Here is a 22,614-nt window from a genome sequence, read left to right on the forward strand (position 1 = left end):
CAACATTCAATAAGAATTCATTTCATAGCCCCTCACCATATGGAGAACTGAGGCAAAAATCATTTCTAAAGGTCTGTGTACTGGAAATAAAATAAGCATGGGTGTGGAGGGATGAGCAACCAAACAATGGGACACAATGAACCAATGAAGTCGCTATCTGCTAAAACCTAGAAGTATTACCTTAAACCAGTGTAACTGAGTTACATAAAAAATTCTATCGGCTTTTATGGTTTGAGAGGACATGGCACATTTGCAGTCTATATCCCTGTGTAGTGGGTAGGTGATGTGGTGTGAGGAGTTCCAATTAAAAGTTTTTCAAGAGGCAGAATGTATTGCAAAATAACCCATACAAATTGCAATAGAAGGTATGTTGTCTATTTATCTAGTAGATAATACTAGAGTCTAAGATAAAATACTGCTTCTCTTGTTCTGTCTTGCTGCAAGGCTTGGAATTGCAGTGGGCTGGAAAAATAATTCATTTGAACAACAGAAAAAGAGACTGTGGGGTCCCGCATCAATAGAAACATTGGCACAAGTTGAGGTGAAGAAACATGCTCAAATTCATAATACCATCTAGAATAACGTGCACCTCCTGAATGTGTGCATGAGTGATAATAAGCATATATATGTTCCTCCCACTCATCTTGGACTTCTATCAAAAGGTTTACTGTGATGCTATCATTATACATGAAGCTAAGCCTCTCTGTAATAATGTATTTGTGAAGGCTTTCACGGCCGGGATCTAACAGTTGTTGTGGGTTTTTCGGGCTCTTTGGCCGTGTTCTGAAGGTTGTTCTTCCTAACGTTTCGCCGGTCTCTGTCGTCAGCATCTTCAGAGGACAGGAGTCAGAACTCTGTCTTGAATTCTGACTCCTGTCCTCTGAAGATCCCGGCCACAGGGACTGGCGAAATGTTAGGAAGAACAACCTTCAGAACACGACCAAAGAGCCCGAAAAACCCACAACAACTAACTCTCTGTAATACTTGCAATTATTGCTGCCAATTGTGTGTGTTTTTTTAAAAAAAATTAAAGTTTAATTAGTTATCTTTTCCCCCTCATTTGAATTATATAAGCACATTTAGAACTAATCAATTAGGATTTTTTATTCATAAAAATAATGATAGGATATTTTTCTAAGGTGCTTGTGATTAAATATCATCTTCCACTGAGGTGGCATGTATATTCAATTTAGTCTTATTTTTTCCTTAGCGATATTGGCCAAAATATTCCTGATTTACACTTGCATAAGTGAACTGAAATGAGTCATTGTGGGAAATGACCACACAGTAACAAAATGCTGGTTGAATTCTTGGGTGTACACTCATGATCAGTGCGCATCCAGGAATGAAACCAGCCCCTTGTTAATGAGCAGCAATTTACTATTTTTGGGGTTTCTCTTATGCAAGTATAAATTGGCAATACGATTCTGGCCACTGCATTTTTCATATACAGTGGTGCCTCGCATAACGATTTTAATTGGTTCAAAAAAAAAAGTTATGTGAAACATCGTTATGCGAAACACCATTTTCCATAGGAATGCATTGGAAACCAGTTAATCCGTTCCAATAGGCACGGATTGCCGTCCTTAAGCGAAAAAACCCATAGGAAACATCGTTAAACGATACAATGTTTCCTCCATTGGAATGTATTGAAGCCAACTCAATACATTTCAATGGCTTTGCGAAGTCAATTTTTGCAAAATTAAGTGTGTCATAAAAGGGTCAAAAATGGTTTAAAATACAGTGGTGTCTCACATAGCGATGTTAATTCGTTCCAAAAAAACCATCGCTATGTGAAACCATCGCTATGCGAAACACCATTTTCCATAGGAATGCATTGGAAACCGGTTAATCCGTTCCAATTGGAACGGATTGCCATCGTTAAGCGAAAAAACCCATAGGAAACATCGCCAAGCGAAACAATGTTTCCTCCATTGGAATGTATTGAAGCTGACTCAATACATTTCAATGGCTTTGCGAAGTCAATTTTTGCAATTTTAAATGTGTCATACAAGGGGCAAAAATGGGTTTAAATGCTTGGAATAGTTTCTGCACCTTCTAAAACGGGTGCAAATGTAATTTGGCTTAGATCTGACTTTTCGTTAATTTAGAGTGATTTTTTTTCTCCCCAATAGGAAACAATGGAGCTGTCAAAATTTGGGCTCCATGGATTTCTATGGGGGAGGGAAAAATTCAACCAAAATTAACTAAGAGTCACAACCAAGCCAAGTTTAAGTCTGCACAGGTTTTACAACCTGCACTGACCACCCCAAGCATTTAGAACTTATAACAAATTAAAAAAAGAGTCAGAACAAAGTCAAATCAGGATAACAAAGGGTTTATTAAGTGCACATTAAACATCATAAACTTTATAGCATAAGACAACTTTTTAGACTCAGAAATCGAGGTGATTGAACATCTGCATAACTCTTTCAGCAGAGAAACTCTTCTTGCAGTGAAGAAGCATAACATTTCACAACAAACTTTTTTGAAAGTGCATTAGTACAGAAACCCTTCTTGCAGTGAAGAAGCATAACATTTCACAACAAACTTTTTTGAAAGTGCATCAGTACAGAAACCCTTCTTGCAGTGAAGAAGCATAACATTTCACAACAAACTTTTTTGAAAGTGCATCAGTACACTACAGAAACTCTTCTTGCAGTGAAGAAGCATAACATTTCACAACAAACTTTTTTGAAAGTGCATCAGTACAGAAACCCTTCTTGCAGTGAAGAAGCATAACATTTCACAACAAACTTTTTTGAAAGTGCATCAGTACACTACAGAAACTCTTCTTGCAGTGAAGAAGCAAAAAACTTCAGTAAACATTTCAACTTTAACATCAACAATTGAGGTGGAATCGTCTAAACCACCCTAACCACCCCAAATCAATGCAGCACTCTTTTAGGGGGTTGATGAGGGGGATGAAGAAGAAATGCTCCACGTTGAAGCAACCTGAGCAACACTGGTGGAAGGAGCAGGTTCCTCTTCCTGCATTGGTCTCTTTGTGAGGAACCTGTCCATTGTCAGCTGCCTTTGCCGCCTTTTCAGAATTCTTCAGAAAGGGGACACGATCCTTTCGTCATAGGAATTTGATAAGTTCTGTGCCAGATTCGTGTCCTCGTGATACCGCTGTGCTATAGTCTGCACATAATTCCAGCTGGTCAAAAACTTCTTAAGGTCCCTGGTCGACAGCTTTGCATGCTCTTGCTCTTCTTCCTCGTGCTCCTCCCTCGCCTCCGCCTGAAGATCCACCAGCTCCTGTGTGGTCAGCTCCTGGTCATGACCCTCAACCAGCTCTGCAATGTCGTCCTCAGTGACATCGAGGCCCATGTCCCTCCCTAAGTCCACAATGTCCTGCATCACTGTGGACTCAGGTGCAGGTGCTGAAGGACCAGGAGCCACACAGCCTGGCCAGAGCGGGCGCCACGCAGAGTTCAGGTTCCGCTGGGTGATGCCGTCCCAGGCCCTATCGATCATCTTCAGGCAGATGACGATGTCAAACTCATCACGCCAGAAGTCACAGAGGGTGAGGCTGGTGGTATCAGTCACCTCAAAACAGCGCTGGAACAGCTCCATGGTGTAGCGCTTCTTGAAGTTTGCGATCACCTGCTGATCCATGGGCTGGAGTAGCGGGGTGGTGTTTGGAGGGAGAAACATGATCCGGATGAAGGAGAACTCCTCCAACAAGTCATCCTCAAGGCCTGGAGGATGGGCAGGAGCATTGTCCATTAGGAGCAGGGCCTTCAGAGGCAGGTCACGGTCCAACAGGTACCGCTTCACAGCTGGGCCAAAAGCGTGATTGACCCAGTCCACAAAGAGTACCCGTATGACCCAAGCCTTGGAGTTTGAACGCCACATCACCTTCAGCCGTGCTTTGTCTACCTTGTGCTTCTTAAAAGCACGTGGATTTTCAGAGTGGTAGACAAGCAACGGCTTGATCTTCAGGTCCCCGCTGGCGTTGGCACAGAAGAGGAGGGTCAGGCGGTCCTTCATCGGCTTGTGGCCAGGCAGCTTGCTCTCCTCTTGGGTGAGGAAGGTCCTTTTGGGCATCCGCTTCCAGAACAGGCCGGTCTCATCACAGTTGAAAACCTGCTCTGGAAGGTAGCCCTCTGTGGTTACGACCTCGAGGAACTCCACAGCAAAGTCCTCTGCAGCAGTGGTGTCTGAGCTCGCTGCCTCTCCCTGTCTAACCACACTGTGGATGCCAGATCTTGCCTTGAATCGTTCAAACCAGCCTCTGCTGGCCTTGAACTCCTCAGGCTCAGCTGATGTTCCGGGCTGCTCTGCCATGAGGTCGGCGTACAAGGACCTGGCCTTTTCACAGATCACAGCCTCAGTGACCGTGTCCCCTCCACGCTGCTTCTCCTCCATCCAGATCACCAGGAGCTTCTCCACCTCCTCCAGGACAGCTGGACGGTTCCTGGCGATCCTTGTGACACCCTTGGCGGCATCCATTGAAAGGATCTTGTCACGCTTGGCCACGATGGTACCAATGGTCGATGCATTGCGCCCGTACTCCCGGGTGAGGTCCGCAATGCGTCTCCCCCCATTGTATTTACGAATGATCTCCTTCTTCATTTCAAGCGTGACCTTCTCCCTGGTCGGCTTGCCAACCTGGGCAGAAGCAGTCTTCTTTGGACCCATGTCCAACGCTGTAGCTACGTTAAATGAAAAAAAAACAGTCAGTGATGTACATCTGCCTCACCTTCCCACACCTGCCCAAAACTGCCCTGGACAGGCAAGTGGCAGTTTTGGCACACACACACGCACCACAACCTGGGGGGGGGGGGGGAAAGAAATACAGTAAACCCTTACCTACCTCAGGATCAAACGGATCGTTTGGAAAAGCCTGGAAAGGCTACAGCACACCTGAAGGCAAGGCCTAAGCAAAGAAAAATTCAGAACAATTAGACTGACCCTTACAACACCCTCCACCACAAACAAAGGAGAAAAAACCCACAGGAAAAGAAACGTTACCTACCTCAGGATCAAACGGATCGTTTGGAAAAGCCTGGAAAGGCTACAGCACACCTGAAGGCAAGGCCTAAGCAAAGAAAAATTCAGAACAATTAGACTGACCCTTACAACACCCTCCACCACAAACAAAGGAGAAAAAACCCACAGGAAAAGAAACGTTATCTACCTCAGGATCAAACTGACACCAAAGGACTCACAACAACACACCACACCACACCACACCGCACCTACAGGAAAAACATTCAAAATTGGAATCAGAAACAGCAGTCCCAGTGTGGCTCCAGCACCCTTGGACCCCGGCACCCCCCACCCCATGGGCAGCCAGGCACAGAGAAAAAAAGTTTTAAACTGGCTTTTCAGTTGAGGACCCAAATCCCAGGCTCAGGCAAGCATAAATCCACCAGAAACAGCAGTCCCAGCACAGAAACCCCCAGCAAAAAAATGCCTGCAATTCCCCCAATTAACCCCCCCCCCATAACCAAAGCCAGAGCCAGCCAGACCCAACATCCCCACATGGCAGAAAGAAAACATTTAAAACACAAAAATCCCACACAAATGCACAGACCCAAAACCCCCTTGCAAAAAACATCTAGCATTTCAATGAAAAACAACCAACCAACCACCCAGGATAAGAAATGCAAGCTTACCTCCTTTTGTAGTTCTACAGCACAGGATGCACTCCCAAAACACAGTCCAAAGTGACAAATGCCAACCTTGGAGGTGCACATGGGAGAGTGAACCAAGGATGCATGGGCAAGGGGTTTTATACCTTCCCCGCACAGGCACAATGCATCCTGGGTACTGGCAGTTAGGATTTGAGGAAAACAAGAAATTAGCATTGCGACACAGCCAGTTTTCCCACTCTTTTTGCAAACATCGCTAAGCGAAACGGGGACCATAAACCGCATTCGCTATGCGAAGCATGGTCCCAAACATCGCTATGCGAGTTTCCTCCATAGAAAACATCGCTATACGAGGCAGTATTTCCCCCGGAAAACCCCATCGCTATGCGAATTCATCGCTAAACGAGGCATTCACTAAGCGAGGCACCACTGTACTTGGATTAGCTTCTGCACCCTCTAAAATGGATGCAAAAGTTAATTTGGCTTTGATCTGACTTTTCGTTAATTTATGGTGAATTTTTCCCCCGAACTTTTGACAGCTGTCAAAATCTGACAGCTCCATTGTTTCATATGGGGGAAGAAAAAATTCACAATAAATTAACGAAGACTCAGCAACTGTTCTAAATGCTTGGTTCGTTAGAGGACCCCCTAAGTCATGTGCAAACCTGATTTGGCTTTGATCTGAACTTTCGTTAATTTATGGTGAATTGTTTTCTCCCCCATAGGAAAGCATGGAGCTGTCAGATTTTGACAGGTCCATAGGTTCCTATGGGCCGAAAAAAATAATTCACCATAAATTAATGAAAAGTCAGATCAAAGCCAAATCAGGTTTGCACATGACTTAGGGGGTCCTCTAACGAATCCAAGCATTTAGAACCGTTTTTGACCCTTCTAAGACACTTTTTAAATTGAAAAAAGAAACATCGTTAAGTGAAGCAGGGCACCTAAAATCGCATTCGTTATGCGAAGCATGGTCCCAAACTTCGCTAAGCGAAAATCGCCCATAGGAAACATCGTTATACGGTGCATATTATTTTCTTAAAAAACATCGTTATGCAAATTCATCGCTAAACGAGGCAATCGTTAAGCGAGGCACCACTGTAATCTGTTTTAAAATTTGGTGCCAGAGAAAGGTGGAAGTGAAGATAGATAAATAAGTATACACAGACTGTATTCTTAAAATCAGGTTACCTGAACTCAGCAGTTTTCACAGTAATATTTGTTGTTGTTTAGTCATTCAGTCATGTCCAACTCTTCGTGATCCCATGGACCAGAGCACACCAGGCCCTCCTGTCTTCCACTGCCTGCCAGAGTTGGGTCAAATTCATGTTGGTAGGTTCGGTGATACTGTCCAACCATCTCATCCTCTGTCGTCCCCTTCTCCTCTTGCCTTCACACTTTCCTAACATCAGGGTCTTTTTCAGGGAGTCTTCTCATGAGATGGCCAAAGTATTGGAGCCTCAGCTTCAGGATCTGTCCTTCCAGTGACCACTCAGGGTTGATATTTCCTTTATACAATTTACCAAGTAATTACTTATCTCAGTGTGCTTCTAGTGCCTTCATTATTCTGCAAAATATTACGAAGATAGTCAAGTAACAGGTGAAATCATTGTTATAATTTTGAAGGAAAATATAAATGAAAATATTTTGTGGTAATATGCACATGATTTCTAAGTTATTCTTTTGGGAAATGATCATTGGTTGTTACTGCTTTTAGATTCCTGTGTCTACTATACAGACAAAGCTTCCTGCAAAGAAAGGGTTAGATATTGGATAATATGGGCCTGTCCATACTGGACTGGGACAATCCTCTGTTTCATCTGTGTAGTGAAAATAAAGTAATATTCTCTAGTACTGTTAGAAAACTTCTGATGTGAATGTTATACTACAGAACACATCACCAAAAGCAATCTATTAACAATTTTCATTTCATTTCATTTTCTCTTGTTTTCCTTTTTGAGCATTATAAATCTTGTGTTTTGTTTTTCCTTTCGACTATTTCTGGTCGTGTTCATGATGAGAACTATGCTGGAATTCACTGTCTATTTGATGTTGATGCCCTTGAATGGATTCATTTAAACTGATAGAAATCCATAAGCATAAAAACCAATATTATTTCATGTGTAATATTGTCATTCTGGCAAGCACAGTGCATCATTTCTACTGGAATTGTTTCTCCTAATGCACAACTTACAGAGTACATTACAGATGAATGTCTGCAGTTTTAACTCTCTGCTTATACATGTATCTATTTAAAGTGAACCAGCAAACTGGTAGATATTTGAACCCTGTAATAAAGAGTGACTACATGGACAAATATCACAAGATTTGCTCCACTTATAAAACAGGTGAATTTGACTTTTTTAAAAAACTGATCTCATGATGCAAGGGCTGATTTGAATTTGTCCAGCTGGGGGACTTTTACCTTTACAAGCTGGAAGGATTTGAACAGACTTTTCCCTATGTGGTTATCTGTGATACATTTTTGTAAAGATATGTGTGTGTGTGTGTGTGTGTGTGTGTGTGTGTGTGTGTGTGTGTGTGTGTGTGTGTGTGCGTGCGTGCGTGCACATGTGTGTGCATGCGTGCGTCTGTGTTTGTGTGTCTGTACGTGGTGTTTTGTTGACACTGGCAGTTGGAGGTATGATGTTCAGGCCCAGGGAGACATGCAAAAGCAAGGCACCATGATTTTAATGTGGGGGATTTGGTGGGAGTCCTGAATCCTGTCAAACACATCAAGCTTCAAATCTTGTGTGAAGGTCCTTTTGTTGTGAAGCAAAAGCTTAGTGTTGTTAATTAATTAATTGACAAGTCTGAAAGTGATCTCACTTTTGCTGACCCTTTTATGGTTTGCTGTGAAGCCACTTTCTCATTTAAAATTACTTACTGCTATACAGTGGTGCCTCGCTTTACGATTGCCCCGCATTATGACAAAAGCGCATTACGACGATCTTTTTGTGATTGCAATTGCGATCACAAAACAATGGTTTGAATGAGGCTTTTTCGCTTTGCGATGATCGGTTCCCTGCTTTGGGAACTGATTCTTCACAACACAACAATTTTCCTCCTGCTGATCGGTGGTTTCAAAATGGCTGCCGAGTGAATAAAATGGCTACCCGCTGTGTTTTTGGACAGATTCCTCGCAAGACGGCCATCAAAAAAGGCTGCCCTATGGAGGATCATCGCTGGAGGGTGAGTTTCCAGCCCATTGGAACACATTGAAGGGGTTTCTATGCGTTTCAATTGGCTTTTTATTTTCGCATTATGACGTTTTCGTTCTACAGCGATTTCGCTGGAACGAATTAACGTCGTAATGCAAGGCACCACTGTATTTCTCAAAAACCTTTCTGTAGAAAAATAACATTAAAAGATGCTTAGTCTAAGGTGCAGAACACCAAAAATTTGAACAGTAATTTTGGCACATATATATGTCATAATGTCATAACAGCAATCATCACTTTCCCCTTCTCATCCTTTTCTGTTTTCCCTTATTTTCAAGTAGTGGATGCAGGAATCACTGTATATCTGGTTTTAATCTATTGGCATGATAAACTATGACCAGAGATGAGGTAATTCATGCATGCCTTACTTGAAAGTGAGGGGGGAAATTGACAGCTTGGAAAGAGAATGTGGTGATCCCTGTTATGGAATCCTTCTGACATGTGAATTATGATGTGTTTCGTAAAATTACTGTTCAGACTTCTGATGTTCTCTACTCTTTGACTGTGAAGTACCTTCTTGTGTTATTTTTCTATACAAATGTTTTGGGAAATGCTGTAGTCTGAAGGGTTAAATGAGCAAGCAGTTCCACAGAGAACCATACAAGAATCAGCAGAAAAGGGACCAAAGGAAGGAAAGAAAGAAGGGGGGCTGTGGGCTGGGATGCAACTTGCAAATCATTCCGCAGTGCTTGTATGACCACTGATAACAATTTTAAATGCAATACAGACTATGAATCAAGTCCAGTGTAATCAGACCTCCAATTTGTTTTGTTACAGTTTTCATTCCAAACACACCAATGCTTGAATGTAGAGTTCTAATTAAATAACAACCTTACAGGAATAAGAATTAACATCTTCTCAAGAAAGTTGAGAAGGCTCAGCCCTGGGCCTGCTGCTCTTCAATATTTTTATTAATGACTTGGATGAGGGAGTACAGGGAATGCTTGTCAAATCTGCATATGATACAAAATTGGGTGGAATAGCTAATGCCCTAGAACAGGGGTCCCCAACCCCCAGTCCGCAACCTGGCAGCGGTCCGCAGCCTAGGCAGAACCGGGCCACAGACACAGACTCCTGCCCCCCCACAAGTGTCCCCCATGCGTGCATGTGCATGAGTGTGCTCCACACCCTGCGAGCGCACTGAGCGCATGCGTGCAAGCAGGTCCCTGAGCAGGGGGCCCATGAGTGCCACTGTGTACACACAGGCAAGCACACTCCACCCCCTTGCAGGTGCACCACACTCCTGAGAGTGCCATGCCCCCGTGTCAGCATACCACGCCCCCCAACTGGTCCGCAATTGGGAAAAGGTTGGGGACCACTGCCCTGGAAGGCAGAAACAAAATTCAAAATGACCTTACTAGGATGGAGCACTGGGTCAAAAGCAACAAAATGAAATTCAACAGGGATAAGTGCAAAGTACTGCACCTCAGAAAAAGAAACCAATTGCACAGTTACAAGATGGGGGATACCTGGCTCAGCAAAACTACGAGCGAGAAGGATCTTAGAACTGTTGTAGATCACAAGCTAAATATGAGCCAACAGTGTAATGTGGCTACATAAAAAGGCAAATGCTATTTTAGGCTGCATTAATAGAAGTATAGTTTCCAAATCCCGGAAGATGCTAGTCCCCCCCATTCAGTACTGATTAAGCCTCACCTTGAGTAGTGTGTGGAGTTCTGGACACCACACTTCAAGAAGGATGCTAACAAATTGGAACAAGTTCAGAGGACGATGACAAGGATGACCAGGTGGCTGGAAACCGAGACTTATGAGGAAAGGCTGAAAGAATTGGGCATGTTTAGCCTTGAGAAAAGAGAAGACTGAGGGGTGATATGATAGCACTTTTAAAATATTTGAAAGGCTGTCATACAGAGGAGGGGCAAGATCTGTTCTCGATCATCCCAGAGTGCAGGACACACAACAATGGGCTCACGTTAAAGGAAGCCAGATTTCGGTTGAATATCAGGAAAAACCTCCTAACTGTTAGAGCAGTACAATAGTGGAACCAGTGACCTCAGGAATTGGTGAGTGCTCCAACACTGGAGACATTCAAGAAAAACGTAGATAATCACCTGGCAGATATACTTTGATTATATTCCTGCATTGAGCAGGGGGTTGGACTTGATGGCCTTGTAGGCCCTTCCAACTTCACTTTTGTATGATTCCATGATTCTATGAAAGTTAGTATAGTTAACACACAATTATTATACTTTACCAGAAATATATAGGCAGAAATGTGTGTAAAATACAATGATTAAAAACATAAATGTTCATTCCCATTAAAATTCCTTAATACTTTAATTTATTTTCTATTGGGCATTATGCTAAATGTTTTAGAAGTATAGTGATTCCAAAGTATCATAAAGGGAGAAATATTTTTGTGTTTAAAAGTCACCTAATTTGTTAATTCACTGTTACTTGTTCTATAACAAGTATCATTAGGCAGATAGCTAATTAAGAAAATGATGACATGTAAGGTAGCTTCATTTTACACTATATAGTACCAAAGCTGATCATTCTTTTTAAAGCTGCCTCTGAATTTGGGAGATCAAGGTTTTCTTAAACTATGATAACACTTTTTTTTTCAGCTGCATGATCTGCTCAGTTTTTATGGCTTATAATTATGAACTTGGTATTTCACAGGTGTCCTACTGTCTGGTGGGGGAAGGGAAATATCTCCATCTTTTGAAATTATGGGATGTTGTCTTACAATGGCAGAATCTAATCTGCTCCCAATTTGTGTCAGCTTTCTGCGCTGAAAAAAAAACCCCTCAAATCCTCTCTAAAACTAGGAATCAGTGGAAGGTTTTTCCTGGGCTTCATAAGCCCAATGCAATTAGGCAGCTAGCGACTGTATGCCATATGCATTTATTGCTCTTCTTAGCATGTGTTACTTTGATGTGTGAGGCTGGAAAGCTAACTCTTTTTCTTGGGCAGCCTTCCTCCTGGGTCTTTATTCTGCTTAGCAGTTGAGTGCAGACTTTGAAACACAGCCTAATTTAGAGGCAGCTGCTGCAGCTGCCGCTGTCATTTCAGCCTTCTCCCCTTCCCCGTTTTTGCTTTGATGTCAGCTTAGAGTCGTTGTTGTTGTTGCATTCAGGACGTCGGCTTCTTCTTTCCCAATTCACAAAACAGAACCAGCATAATTTTAACTGTTTGCTTTCGCCTCTAAATCTTATTTGAACAGCCCTCCTCACATTTATCATGGAAGACTTGGGGATTCTGTCCTGTTATTATCTTGTGGTTGCTTCGTTCATAATTACATGGAAGCTAAAAAGGTTTACGGATAAGTAAAATAAACAAAACATCCCTTTGATGTTAAGGGAATGGCTATGGACGTGGAAAAAAAAGTTGGCATTCTTGACCAATATTTTTCTGAGCTCTCTGCATGAGAGGCAGAGTGGGCTGGGATGGGATGAATCAATTGTAACCGCACAGTTGCTCTGCACCTGATGCTGGCCTCAAAGTCAGTCTGGGATCTCATGAACCTACTGTTTGTGTGATTTGGTGCCTCACAGAGCTCATGCACATTGACATTTCACCATACAATTTAGAACACCCATGCACCTAAGGCCTATTGACATGTTTCATAGATGAGTCACATGACCAAGCCATCTCTGGATGACAGACCTCAACCCAGGATCTCTGATTCTGCTGTTTGTACAGTTGTACCTCGACTTGAGAAAATCCCTACATAAGAACGATTCGAGTTAAGAACGGCTCCAAGTTGCTTCGACTTGAGAACGGAGCCTCTACTTAAGATTTTTTTTTTTTTTAAACCTTTCCTGCCCTTTTTTGACCTAAGTTCACCTTAGGTCAAAAGAAGAAAAAATAAAATAAAAATTTGCCCCCTAGTGGTAGATACGGATTAACCGCTTTGCATTAGTTCCTATGGTAACTAATGCTTCATCTTAAGAACAGCGTGTCGACTTAAAAATGAAAAAGAGCAGATATGGATTAAATGGTTTTCAATGCATTCCTATGGGAAATGGTGCTTCGACTTAAGAATGTTTCAACTTAAGAACGCAGTCCCAATACAGATTAAGTTCTTAAGTCAAGGTACCACTGTACCTACTGACTCTGAGAAGCATAACTGCAATGAACCTTCAACGCAGGGCCGAGCCACTTTCTTGGAGTTGAGAGTGACTTTTCAGGTCTTGTATTGGAACACTTATATTTCACCATAAAAAACTGAAACATCATGAAAAGTTAAGTAAGATAAATTCATCTAATTTATTGTAAAATAATGTTAATATATTATAGAGCAATTTCAAACTGAGTTTGAAAACAATGCACTTTAACTTGCTTACTGCAATAGAAGAAACAATAGTGACAACTACTCTGAATCTAGGAGTCTATGAATTCATTTTCTTCTTAAAATAAACAATTAAGGCACTTTAAAATGCTTAAGTCTCCCTGAATAATGACAGAGGCTTAAGGAAGAGATGCTGCTGTGGAGACCTGGAGAAAATGTTGATAATTTGAGGCTGAGTGTTCAGATCAGCACTGGGGAAGGGGGAAAGGCTTCCCAGTAAACTGTACTGGGGTAATCTGCCAATTTAATGGCTGTCCACTAAATTTCAGTGGCAACCACAGTATTTATTTCTTTAAAAAGAAGTTCTGGATATCCTGGGGGACTAGGAGCCTCTAGACCAAAAAGGGCTTGGAGTCTACACATGCCCTGTGAACCACATTTCACCCAGTCCTGCTTTAAAATTAGCATGGATTTTAAAAACCAGGAGTGTTCCCTGTTTGCTGTTAAATGTCAGCAGCATTGTTTGAGGGAAGAGGCACAAAAATGGTTTGGGAGGGGCATATAGACTTTAGATCAAGTTTGCCTGTTCCTTGATTTTAAAGCAGAAATAGGCAAAGTGTGACCAGAGGCCTGCATGAACCCTACCCGCTCCCCAAGGCACTATGTGCCCCACATGCCACTGAGAACCCCCCCATGCAAAATGAAAATGAAAATCTTCCCAAGGTTCAAAAATACAGACTGAAATGGGATGTACAAACATTTCTAATTCCATTTCTTGTTGGCAATTTTTTTTTTTGCCATTTCTGGCTATTTCTGGGCCTGATGTGGCCTGTGGTGTGTGCTAGGAGAAGAATTTTGGCCGCCAGTTGCTCCAAAATCATTTGCCTGTGATATAAGGCATATAAGGTGAGACCAATGGCCTGTGGTTTGTAGGATGGAAAGAAACCAAGGTGCATATATCTCTCTGTCTATCAATCACAAGACTAAAGACTGTGTGAGTATCTTTTCAATTATCATAATCAGTTGAAAGTCTTCTTGATTTAATTCTATATAAAAATAAGAAATATATAAATTCTCTATATAAATACAAAATATATAAAGTATTAGAAAATTTAAAGTGTTTACAAATACTTGACCCAGCAGGGAAAAAAACTCTAAGACGTTAGAAAGGACCAAAAAACAAGGAAAACAAACAAACAAGAAGAGAACACAAAACACTCTCCTCCATCATCTTCAACATGGTACGTGTTAATGAAATGTAGCCCATAATTCACAAATGAAAAAAAAATCATATAGCTCCAGCTTTGATATCATTATTAGCCTATGAAGAAAGTTATTTTGTTCATTCTGGGGAAAACTCCAAAAACTTCAGTACAGCTTCCTGTTGTAATAATAGCTAGCAATATTGTGCAGAGGAGAACCACATTTATTGTAATAGTCTCTTATAAAATTGGGCAAAAGCTGGCAGTTTAACAGTTCATGTCAGTTTGGCCAATGGCCAAACAGGTGCTCTGTGGTTCAGCACACAACCCCCTTGGGTGGGCGCCCATTCAGAGGCAGTACCTGGAGTGGAATCCGAGAGGGTGGACGCTGAACTACAGAACAGCTGTTCATCCATCAGCCAAACACCTAGTGGCATCTTTAGTCTCCTGCCTTTCTTGACAATGTCCTGTATGACAACACCAGTCAATGAAGAATGTATTCTGGCTCTGTAGCAGAAACCTATTTGACTCATAGTATTTGGGAGCAACACCTGGCCTCTTAATGGCATCATCAAGAGAGAAATAATACATTCAGTGGGAAATGTCTGACAATTTGTAAAGAGGCCAGATGTAACATTTATTTATTTAATACTTACAAGTAATCCCATCTTTCCTGTAAGGAGACCTGAATGAAGAGCCCCACGGAGTAGCTGGAAATCAGTGATTAGTCTTCCTGAGGAATTGAACATGGATATCCATGAGCATAGTCATGTTGCACTTGCTAGACCCAAGGTGGCTCACAATAATTAGAACTACATAATACAACAGGTTGAAAAATACTATGGTTTTGGGACCATATAAACATTAAACATCAGACAAGATTGAAATAATGAATAAATACAATTTTAAAGCATTTAAAAATATTTTAAAATATCTACATTTGATAAAAGCTTAAAAGTTTGCCTGGAAAGGAAGGTCTCTGCCTGGTGACAGAAGGAAAAGAGAAAATATTGGAAGTGTCCCAGGATGAGGATGTCTGGTACAGCTGGACCAATAATCTGACCCAATTTAATGCAGGTCCCTAACATTCCTTAGCACAGATTTGATCCCAAACTTAAGGAGCAACGAGGAGAAAAGTCAGTATTGTATGAGTGACCAGGACAAAATAGCCTTGAGTCTTTTGCTGTATTGTCCCGTTTGCCTTAAAAATTTTCAGGGACACACTTCAGCTAGGGCTGCCTTTGTGATCTGATTTCTGGGAACAATCTATGGGGATTAGGGTCTTCAGAGCACTGCACCCTGGCAGAAATAACTTGCTCACAGTCTTATCTGTGGAGCGTACAGGATTCAACAGTTTTAAACTGGTTTGGGACTAGATATCCAATTTTCACAGTTTATTTCCTTCAGCAGAAAGTGATTAAAGTAATTCAGAAAAAAAAGAGAGTGCATTAGCAGAGTGTTAATCATGGAGCTAAAAAAGGGGGGAAGAAGAAAGAAAAAAATTACACAGGAAAATGTGATTATTGTTCTCTTGGTTGTTTATAGCGCAGTTTCTGTGCCTCACCCACAGATTTGTTGCCTGACTTTTATCGGAAAAGGTCAAATTTTGAGTAATTGTTTGATGGTATAATTAAGCCTAATTAACAAGTAATTCCAGGAAGACTGAACTATTATAGCAATGATTTTGTGGAGATAAACTAATGGGAAGAAGTTAGTTTGCTTTTAACTCCTTAGTCACTTTCCACCTACTTATTAAATGAAGATTAAAAGAAAGTATGGATGTTAGTTTTGTCTGTGCCACAGTAGCATGAGTGTAATGACGTTCATAGAATTCCCAGATTATTAGAGAAACAGTCATGATAAAGGAGGTGAAGTTAGTTATTGCAATGTTTCAAAGGGATCATGAGACCACTGAAGTGTGAGACCCTGGATGAGTCCAGGGCAGAAAAATGGCACCTGGACATATCAAAATTCTCCACTCCTGCTGGAAGTGCTAAGGGTTTCCCTCCCTACAGCACCCTGAACTCTTAAGCATAAAGTGCCACTATTTCTGCTGTGGAAACCATCTAAATCATCCCTTCAAGCTAATATCATTGGAAGTACATTTACATCTGCCAGTACTTACCGGTATCACTGTGAAGTTATTCCTGCAGTCATTTATAAGACTTTTGCCTACCATTGTGCTCAAAGCATTGCAGGTTCATGTAAAACAAAGCAGATAATGGAACTTTAATGAAAGAATAAACATAAAATGGCTAGTACTATTGTGCATGGAAGAGAGTTGTGAACACAGCCAACATTGTTTGATGAGCTGTGTGGGGCAAGCACCTTGCCAAATAACTGTGGCTGCTTCTGCAAATTACATTCTGTGTCCAGCAATTCCAACAGAGCACTGGCCTGTATGTCCACATACCTTTCTGTCTATCTCTCCACCTTCTAGTGAGATGCATGATTTGATACATGATTTACATTTGATAGTGGCAAATGTAAGTCCACCACATCAGCCATATCTTTACTTTTAAAACAAATAAATAGGATGGGCCAGATGGCTATGGAGTTTCATGACAGCAATGCAATACCTCAAGAAGCTTTCCTTCTGGGCCCTCATAAATATAATCTCCTGGAAAATTATAAAGCAGAAACTTCCAAGGACAAGCAGGGACAAGTATGTGGAGAAAGGAACTCCTTCTGAAAGCTGGAAGGCCACCCCTTTAGGGCTTTAAGGAATAAAACTGTAACTTAAGAACTGAAGTCAAGACTGTCACTTTCTTGCTTGAGAAATACAACTATTTATTGGAGAACTGGATGCCATCTGTGTTTCGATCTGTTGCTCTTATCCAGAGGCAGAATAAAATCAGGGCAATGCTTTCAAAAATGTATATAGCTCTCTGTGTTTCTGCCAAAATAACACCTTCTAACCTTTTCAACCACATAGATCCACCTTCTTTTTCCGTGAGTAATTTCAACAAACAATATGGTTAAATTTCCAGGAATGAAACAGACAACACATCGATCTCTTCTGATTCTCTCAAAATGCTTATAGAGTAACATTTATACCATATGTGAAAAAGTATACCCCTCCCTACACCACAGGCATTGTTAGTTGGAACTGCACCACATTTGCTGACTGACTTGGGTCAAAGGACTAGAAATGTGTCAGTCTCTTGTAATCCATAACTTCTCCCCAAGACTCCTATTTTCTCCTATATATAAGATTTTCTTTTGATCACAGACCATTGAATTGCTATCAGTGTAACAAGAACAGCATTGTCAGTTTTCCTGTTGTGAGGACAAACCATAGAGCATCCAGTCTTCTTCCTATATATATATTCTCTGTTGCCACCTTCTTCCTTGTCACACTCTTTGTGGTCTTCTTGAAAGCATGATGCACAGATGTTTTTCTCTCTTTGTCTCTCGAATCATTGGGTGTTTTTTCAAGTAACTTCTCTGAGGAAAAATGTGTCTATGTGTATAAGCCCCTTCCCTCTACTAATACCTTTTCTTTCTGTATAAACAACCTGCTGCTGTTTTTTAGATCTAGAGGCGAAATACTCTGTACCACAGATGCCATTTTTTCTTTTAAGTTCTTTGGAATTTGTACATCTGGCCAATGTGCAACACCTTCCTCCTGTCCCCCTAACAATGCTTTTATGTTTTGTTTCTTTAGTTTTATTCCCCTCTGTTAATCTTGTTTTGTCACTGCACTTCCTTTCCTCCCTTTCAGCAGAATTTGTTTGCACTGATGGCCAGTTGGAAACTATTTGTATCCTGATAGAGCTGCATGAGGGGGGGACTTAGTATTTTCAACACTAGTAAATGCAAACTTATTTCAAACTATTTGCCTCTCTTTCATCTTCTTTCTTTCCTTAGATATAACCATCTTGTTTTATTTTAGATGCGGATGGGACTGTATGAAAATTCTGCGGTACTTTTCATGTTCTTTCATGGGTGGCTTGTTTGGATGAAATTAATAGGAATCACAGCAGTAACCAGGTATGCATAATTATTTATTTGTAATTAGTTCCATTTCTCAATAACTAAGGAGATCATGCTGATGATCCCATGTGGTGGAAGCGAGATGCCAACAAGGTGTTCAGTGCAATAATGACTTCTGGTCTTCCATGGCACGTATTTTAAAGTTGATGTGAGGCCATATTTTGGTCTATTTGCCCCAGGTGCCAAAGGTGCTAGTTACAGCTCTGTCTGGGAGTAGTAAAATATCTCAACAACGATGTTTGTGTATTGTGTCAGAAGAAGGGTGTTTAAGTTGTTGCATCAGTGGACCAGTTTCTGTTTGGAAGAAACCCATTGGAAATTTTTTCCCTCCTTAGGTTCCAACAGGAAAAGGCAATAAATTTCTTAGGTTAGGGATATTTTGTTGTAGGTATAGATGGGGATGAATTAAGTCATCCCTGTCTTAGGCAAGTCATCATCATATCCACACAGTAGAAGTAGAAGTTGAATGCACAAGGGTTGAAGAAAGTATTTGCAAGACAAAGCCAGACAGTTATAGCACTGTGATGCTATTTTAACTGATATGGCCCATCTTAGGGATCCTACAATTTGGAGTTTGGAAAAGAATTTAGAAGCCTGGAAGTTAAAGTAGCCATTCTTCAAGGGGCCATATGACTTTCTGATGAGTCCTGGCACATTTGAAGGAAACCATAGACTGGAAACAATTCTCCCCATATCACCTTATAAGGTTAGTTATGTGACTTATACAATCTTGATGCTGCCTATATTTTGATTGATTGATTGATTGATTGATTGATTGATTGATTGATTGATTGATTGATTGATTGTCTGTCCATTTGGCTACCAGGGTAGCTTACATATTAAGCATACAGAGTTCAAACCACCTTAGAAGGAAATAGGCAAACTGGACCACAGATGCTGTCTGAAGCTCCATTGACAATGCTGGGTCTAAAAGTACACACAAGCTGCAAACCTCATCCTTAGCAGATAGGGTAGCCCCTCCACCCCAAAGGAGAGAGAGGCACCCAGTTCACAAACACTAGAGGTACCCACCCACAAGATTTCCATCTTGTCCGGGTTCAGCCTCAGTCTATTATCCCTCATCCGCCCCAGCACAGCATCCAGGCAGTGCTCAAGGAATGGAACAGCATCCTCTGCAGAAGGGTGAAAGGAAAGATAGAGCTGGGTGTTACCTGCCTATTGATGACACAAAGCTCCAGAACTCCTGATGGTCCTCCCTAAGGACCTCACAACATTGGAGAGATGATCCCTGAGGGACTGGAAGGGGTGGACATCATCTCACCAAGCTGTACACTCTGAGGATGGTCCCCAAGAGAGGACTGGAGCCAGGTCAAGGCCAGGCCACCAACCCCAACCCAGAGAGCTGACAGGAGGATACCATGGTTGACAATATCAAAGGCCGCTAATAGGTTGAGGAGGACCAACAAGGACATTTTTCCCCTGTCAGTCTCCCCCAAAAGGTCATCTTGCAGGGCATCCAATGCCATCTCCATGCCATGGCACAGCCTGAAGCTGGAATGGAATGGATCAAGCGCATCAGTTTCCTCCAGGAGTGCCTGAAGTTGATCAGCCACCACTCTCTCCACTAGCTTGCGAAGGGCTGACAGTTGTTAATATCATCCGCTGACAAATTATTTTTTTTACAAATGGGCCTAATAAGTGTCTCCTTGAGGACATGGGGAACCCTGCCCTCCAAGAGAGATCCATTAATAATGGCCATGGCCCATTCTGTTGTTACAGGCCTGGCTGCTTTTATGAACCAGGCTGGGCAAAGATCTAGGGAGGCTGAGGTGGCCTTACAGTGGTCAAGCAACCTGTCAACCTCTACTGACATTGCAGGCTGAAAAATGTGTTAAACTCATTGAGCAAGGCGGTGCAGTGGATGTCTCAGCTCAATCTACTGGAGAAGAAGGATGATCAAGGTCCCGGAGGATAGCTTCCACTTTACGTTTTAAAAAGACCATAAAATGATCATTATTAATTGGTCATTATTGGACATTTTGGTCATTATTAATAAACACAATATTTTCATATTGTGTTTATGGATGTGACCAAAAAAGGGGGTTAAGATCGGCTTCTCTAGAACTCTGCTGATCTCCTTTACGAATGTTTCTAAGTAGCTCACCACATTAAAAATTCCAGGATTTTAAAGGAAGAAATGTGACAGTTAAGGTAGTATCAGTCTTCTGCAATTAAATAATACAGTTATGCGTCAGGATTTCAAGTGAGAAAAGGAGAACAACAGACTCAGACTGATGTAGCAAAGTAATTAGCAGAAGACTGAGTGCCACCACTTGACATTTTTGACCTATTGAAGTTACATAATGACCACAACTAAATGTTATCAGAACAGTGTGTATGTGTTGCTCCTTGCATTGCATTAAGAAGACACACATTCCACTAGTGGGGATGATTTTAAGGAAGAATTACTTCTAATTAGCAGTATCTAATTACTAGTATCTCTGATACCCAGACCAATCTTCTCAACCCCAGATTTAGTCTTCCTTTCGAACTGAGAACTTCATCAAGGAAACATTTTAGACTGCAAACACTTACATTGATGCTCTGCAAAGCTCATTTTCTATTTTTATATCTAATGCAGATTTGTGTTATTTTGTTTTTGTAATAACCTCTTCAAGATGAAACAAACTGTGTGATTTGCAGAAATGGAACCTTTCCGTAAATTTGATTAGGCATCTAAACACGTCGCCCTATCAAACAGACATACCTCTGATTATTCAGAGGCTTATATAGCATATAATGCAAAGGCAGTTTAACTGGGGATCTTGCCTTCCTTCTCTAGCCAAGTGGATTTAGAGTTAATGGGCTCACAGCCTAGCATGCTCCTCTAATCTGGCAATTCAGCAGCCGCATAATGCAGCAGTGTAATTTATTAATGTAATATGTACACGCCTGCTATAATAAAAAAGAGAGAGATTGTTGATAGGTTCTTTAGTTCTTCACCAGAGTACCTTATTATTATTAGGAAAGCCAGTATTTCAGTTAGCTTCCATTTATTTGCAGTCCTAGGTTCTGGTAATATACAAAATACAACCTATTTTATACACCTCAAAATCTACTTTGCTTTTACATATTTTTCAATAGCCTGTTCTCATAATTAGAAGAGCAAATAAGGTAAAATCAGTCCGGAGGACAAATAAAAATGCGCCTGTTTTAAGGAAACATATGTTCATTGCTTGTCAACTTTTACCAAACAGTTCCTTGGATTATCATTTCTGCATTATCTATAAGTCAACTCCAAACTTGGAAATGTTATTATTGTGGTGTTTTTTTTAAAAGCCATATTGTCTGAGGAATTCTGGGAGCTATATCCAAAAAAAGACACATTTGTCAGTTTCGGTTGAACTAGAATGCAAATAAATGCATCTGATGTGTCTCTTATGTTATTTTCTAAATAACAATAACATCCCAGTGGGAAGAGTTCCTGATCGCTGCCTTGCATATCACGTTTGCCACCCACAATATGTGAAACACAGGCATGCACAGTGAGGAAATGCTATTTCATTTCAGCCCTATTCAGAAGCTATTGCTATTTTTGTGAGCTAAAATTTAGGTGGTCTCACCTCAGCCACTAATTCACAAGATGAGTTTAAGCCAACTTTCTCTCCCTCTCAGTTTCAATCCTAACCCCCACCAGCAATGTATCAGGGATACTAATACTGAATGATTGAACAAGATTGTGGGATAATCCCATGGAAGCACTTTCACCAGGTTGCAATTCACCTGTGTGTGAGCAGAAAGTTCTTCAGCACATTTGTGGGGGGATAGCATCATTTCCTTTTAACTTTATCCCCTCATGTTGTGTCCTCCCTTCTGAGGAAACCTCACTGTGGTATGAGAGGTCTACTTCACAAAGCAGACGGCTGATAATTTCTGAATAAATGAAACATTGCCACTTGGGAGCTTAATCAGGAGAAAGGCAACATAGAAGTAAAACAAACAAATATTAAAATGCAGAACTACTGAGTTGCTGTTGTTGTTTTAATACTGTCGAATGGTAGGAATTCATCCTTAGCATTACATGTGGTTATAGTTATTCAGTGTTAGTCATAATTATTAAATAGCTACTTAAACCTGAAAGAGAGGAAAAACTTCTCCCCCATTTACTGGAATGCAAAGTTCCGGCAAGGTGCTATTCATATATTAGAAGAGACGCTCCATGAACAAATTTAATATTCATATTTCCCGTAACTTTCAGAGTGTTAGATGTATTAGCCCTGGTTTTCTGCTTTTGTCTTTACATCCCTCCTGCCTCCATTCCTAACCTGTATTTTCTGTTTTGTTTTGTTTGTTGGGAGTAGCCCTAGCTTTCTGTT

General features: G+C 41.2%; 1 long non-coding RNA gene across 1 annotated transcript in view; it reads left to right on the plus strand.

Moving 5' to 3' along the window:
• LOC144587806 (uncharacterized) overlaps positions 1 to 18,970 on the plus strand; it is a 223,590-nt gene extending 204,620 nt beyond the window's left edge. Inside the window, exon 2 of the long non-coding RNA XR_013542965.1 lies at positions 18,177 to 18,970. This is a non-coding gene — a long non-coding RNA (uncharacterized LOC144587806). The remainder of the gene's footprint in view (positions 1 to 18,176) is intronic.
• Positions 18,971 to 22,614: the final 3,644 nt, after the last annotated feature.

Source organism: Pogona vitticeps, chromosome 3 (assembly GCF_051106095.1).
Source record: "Pogona vitticeps strain Pit_001003342236 chromosome 3, PviZW2.1, whole genome shotgun sequence".
Taxonomy (NCBI): Eukaryota; Metazoa; Chordata; class Lepidosauria; order Squamata; family Agamidae; genus Pogona; species Pogona vitticeps.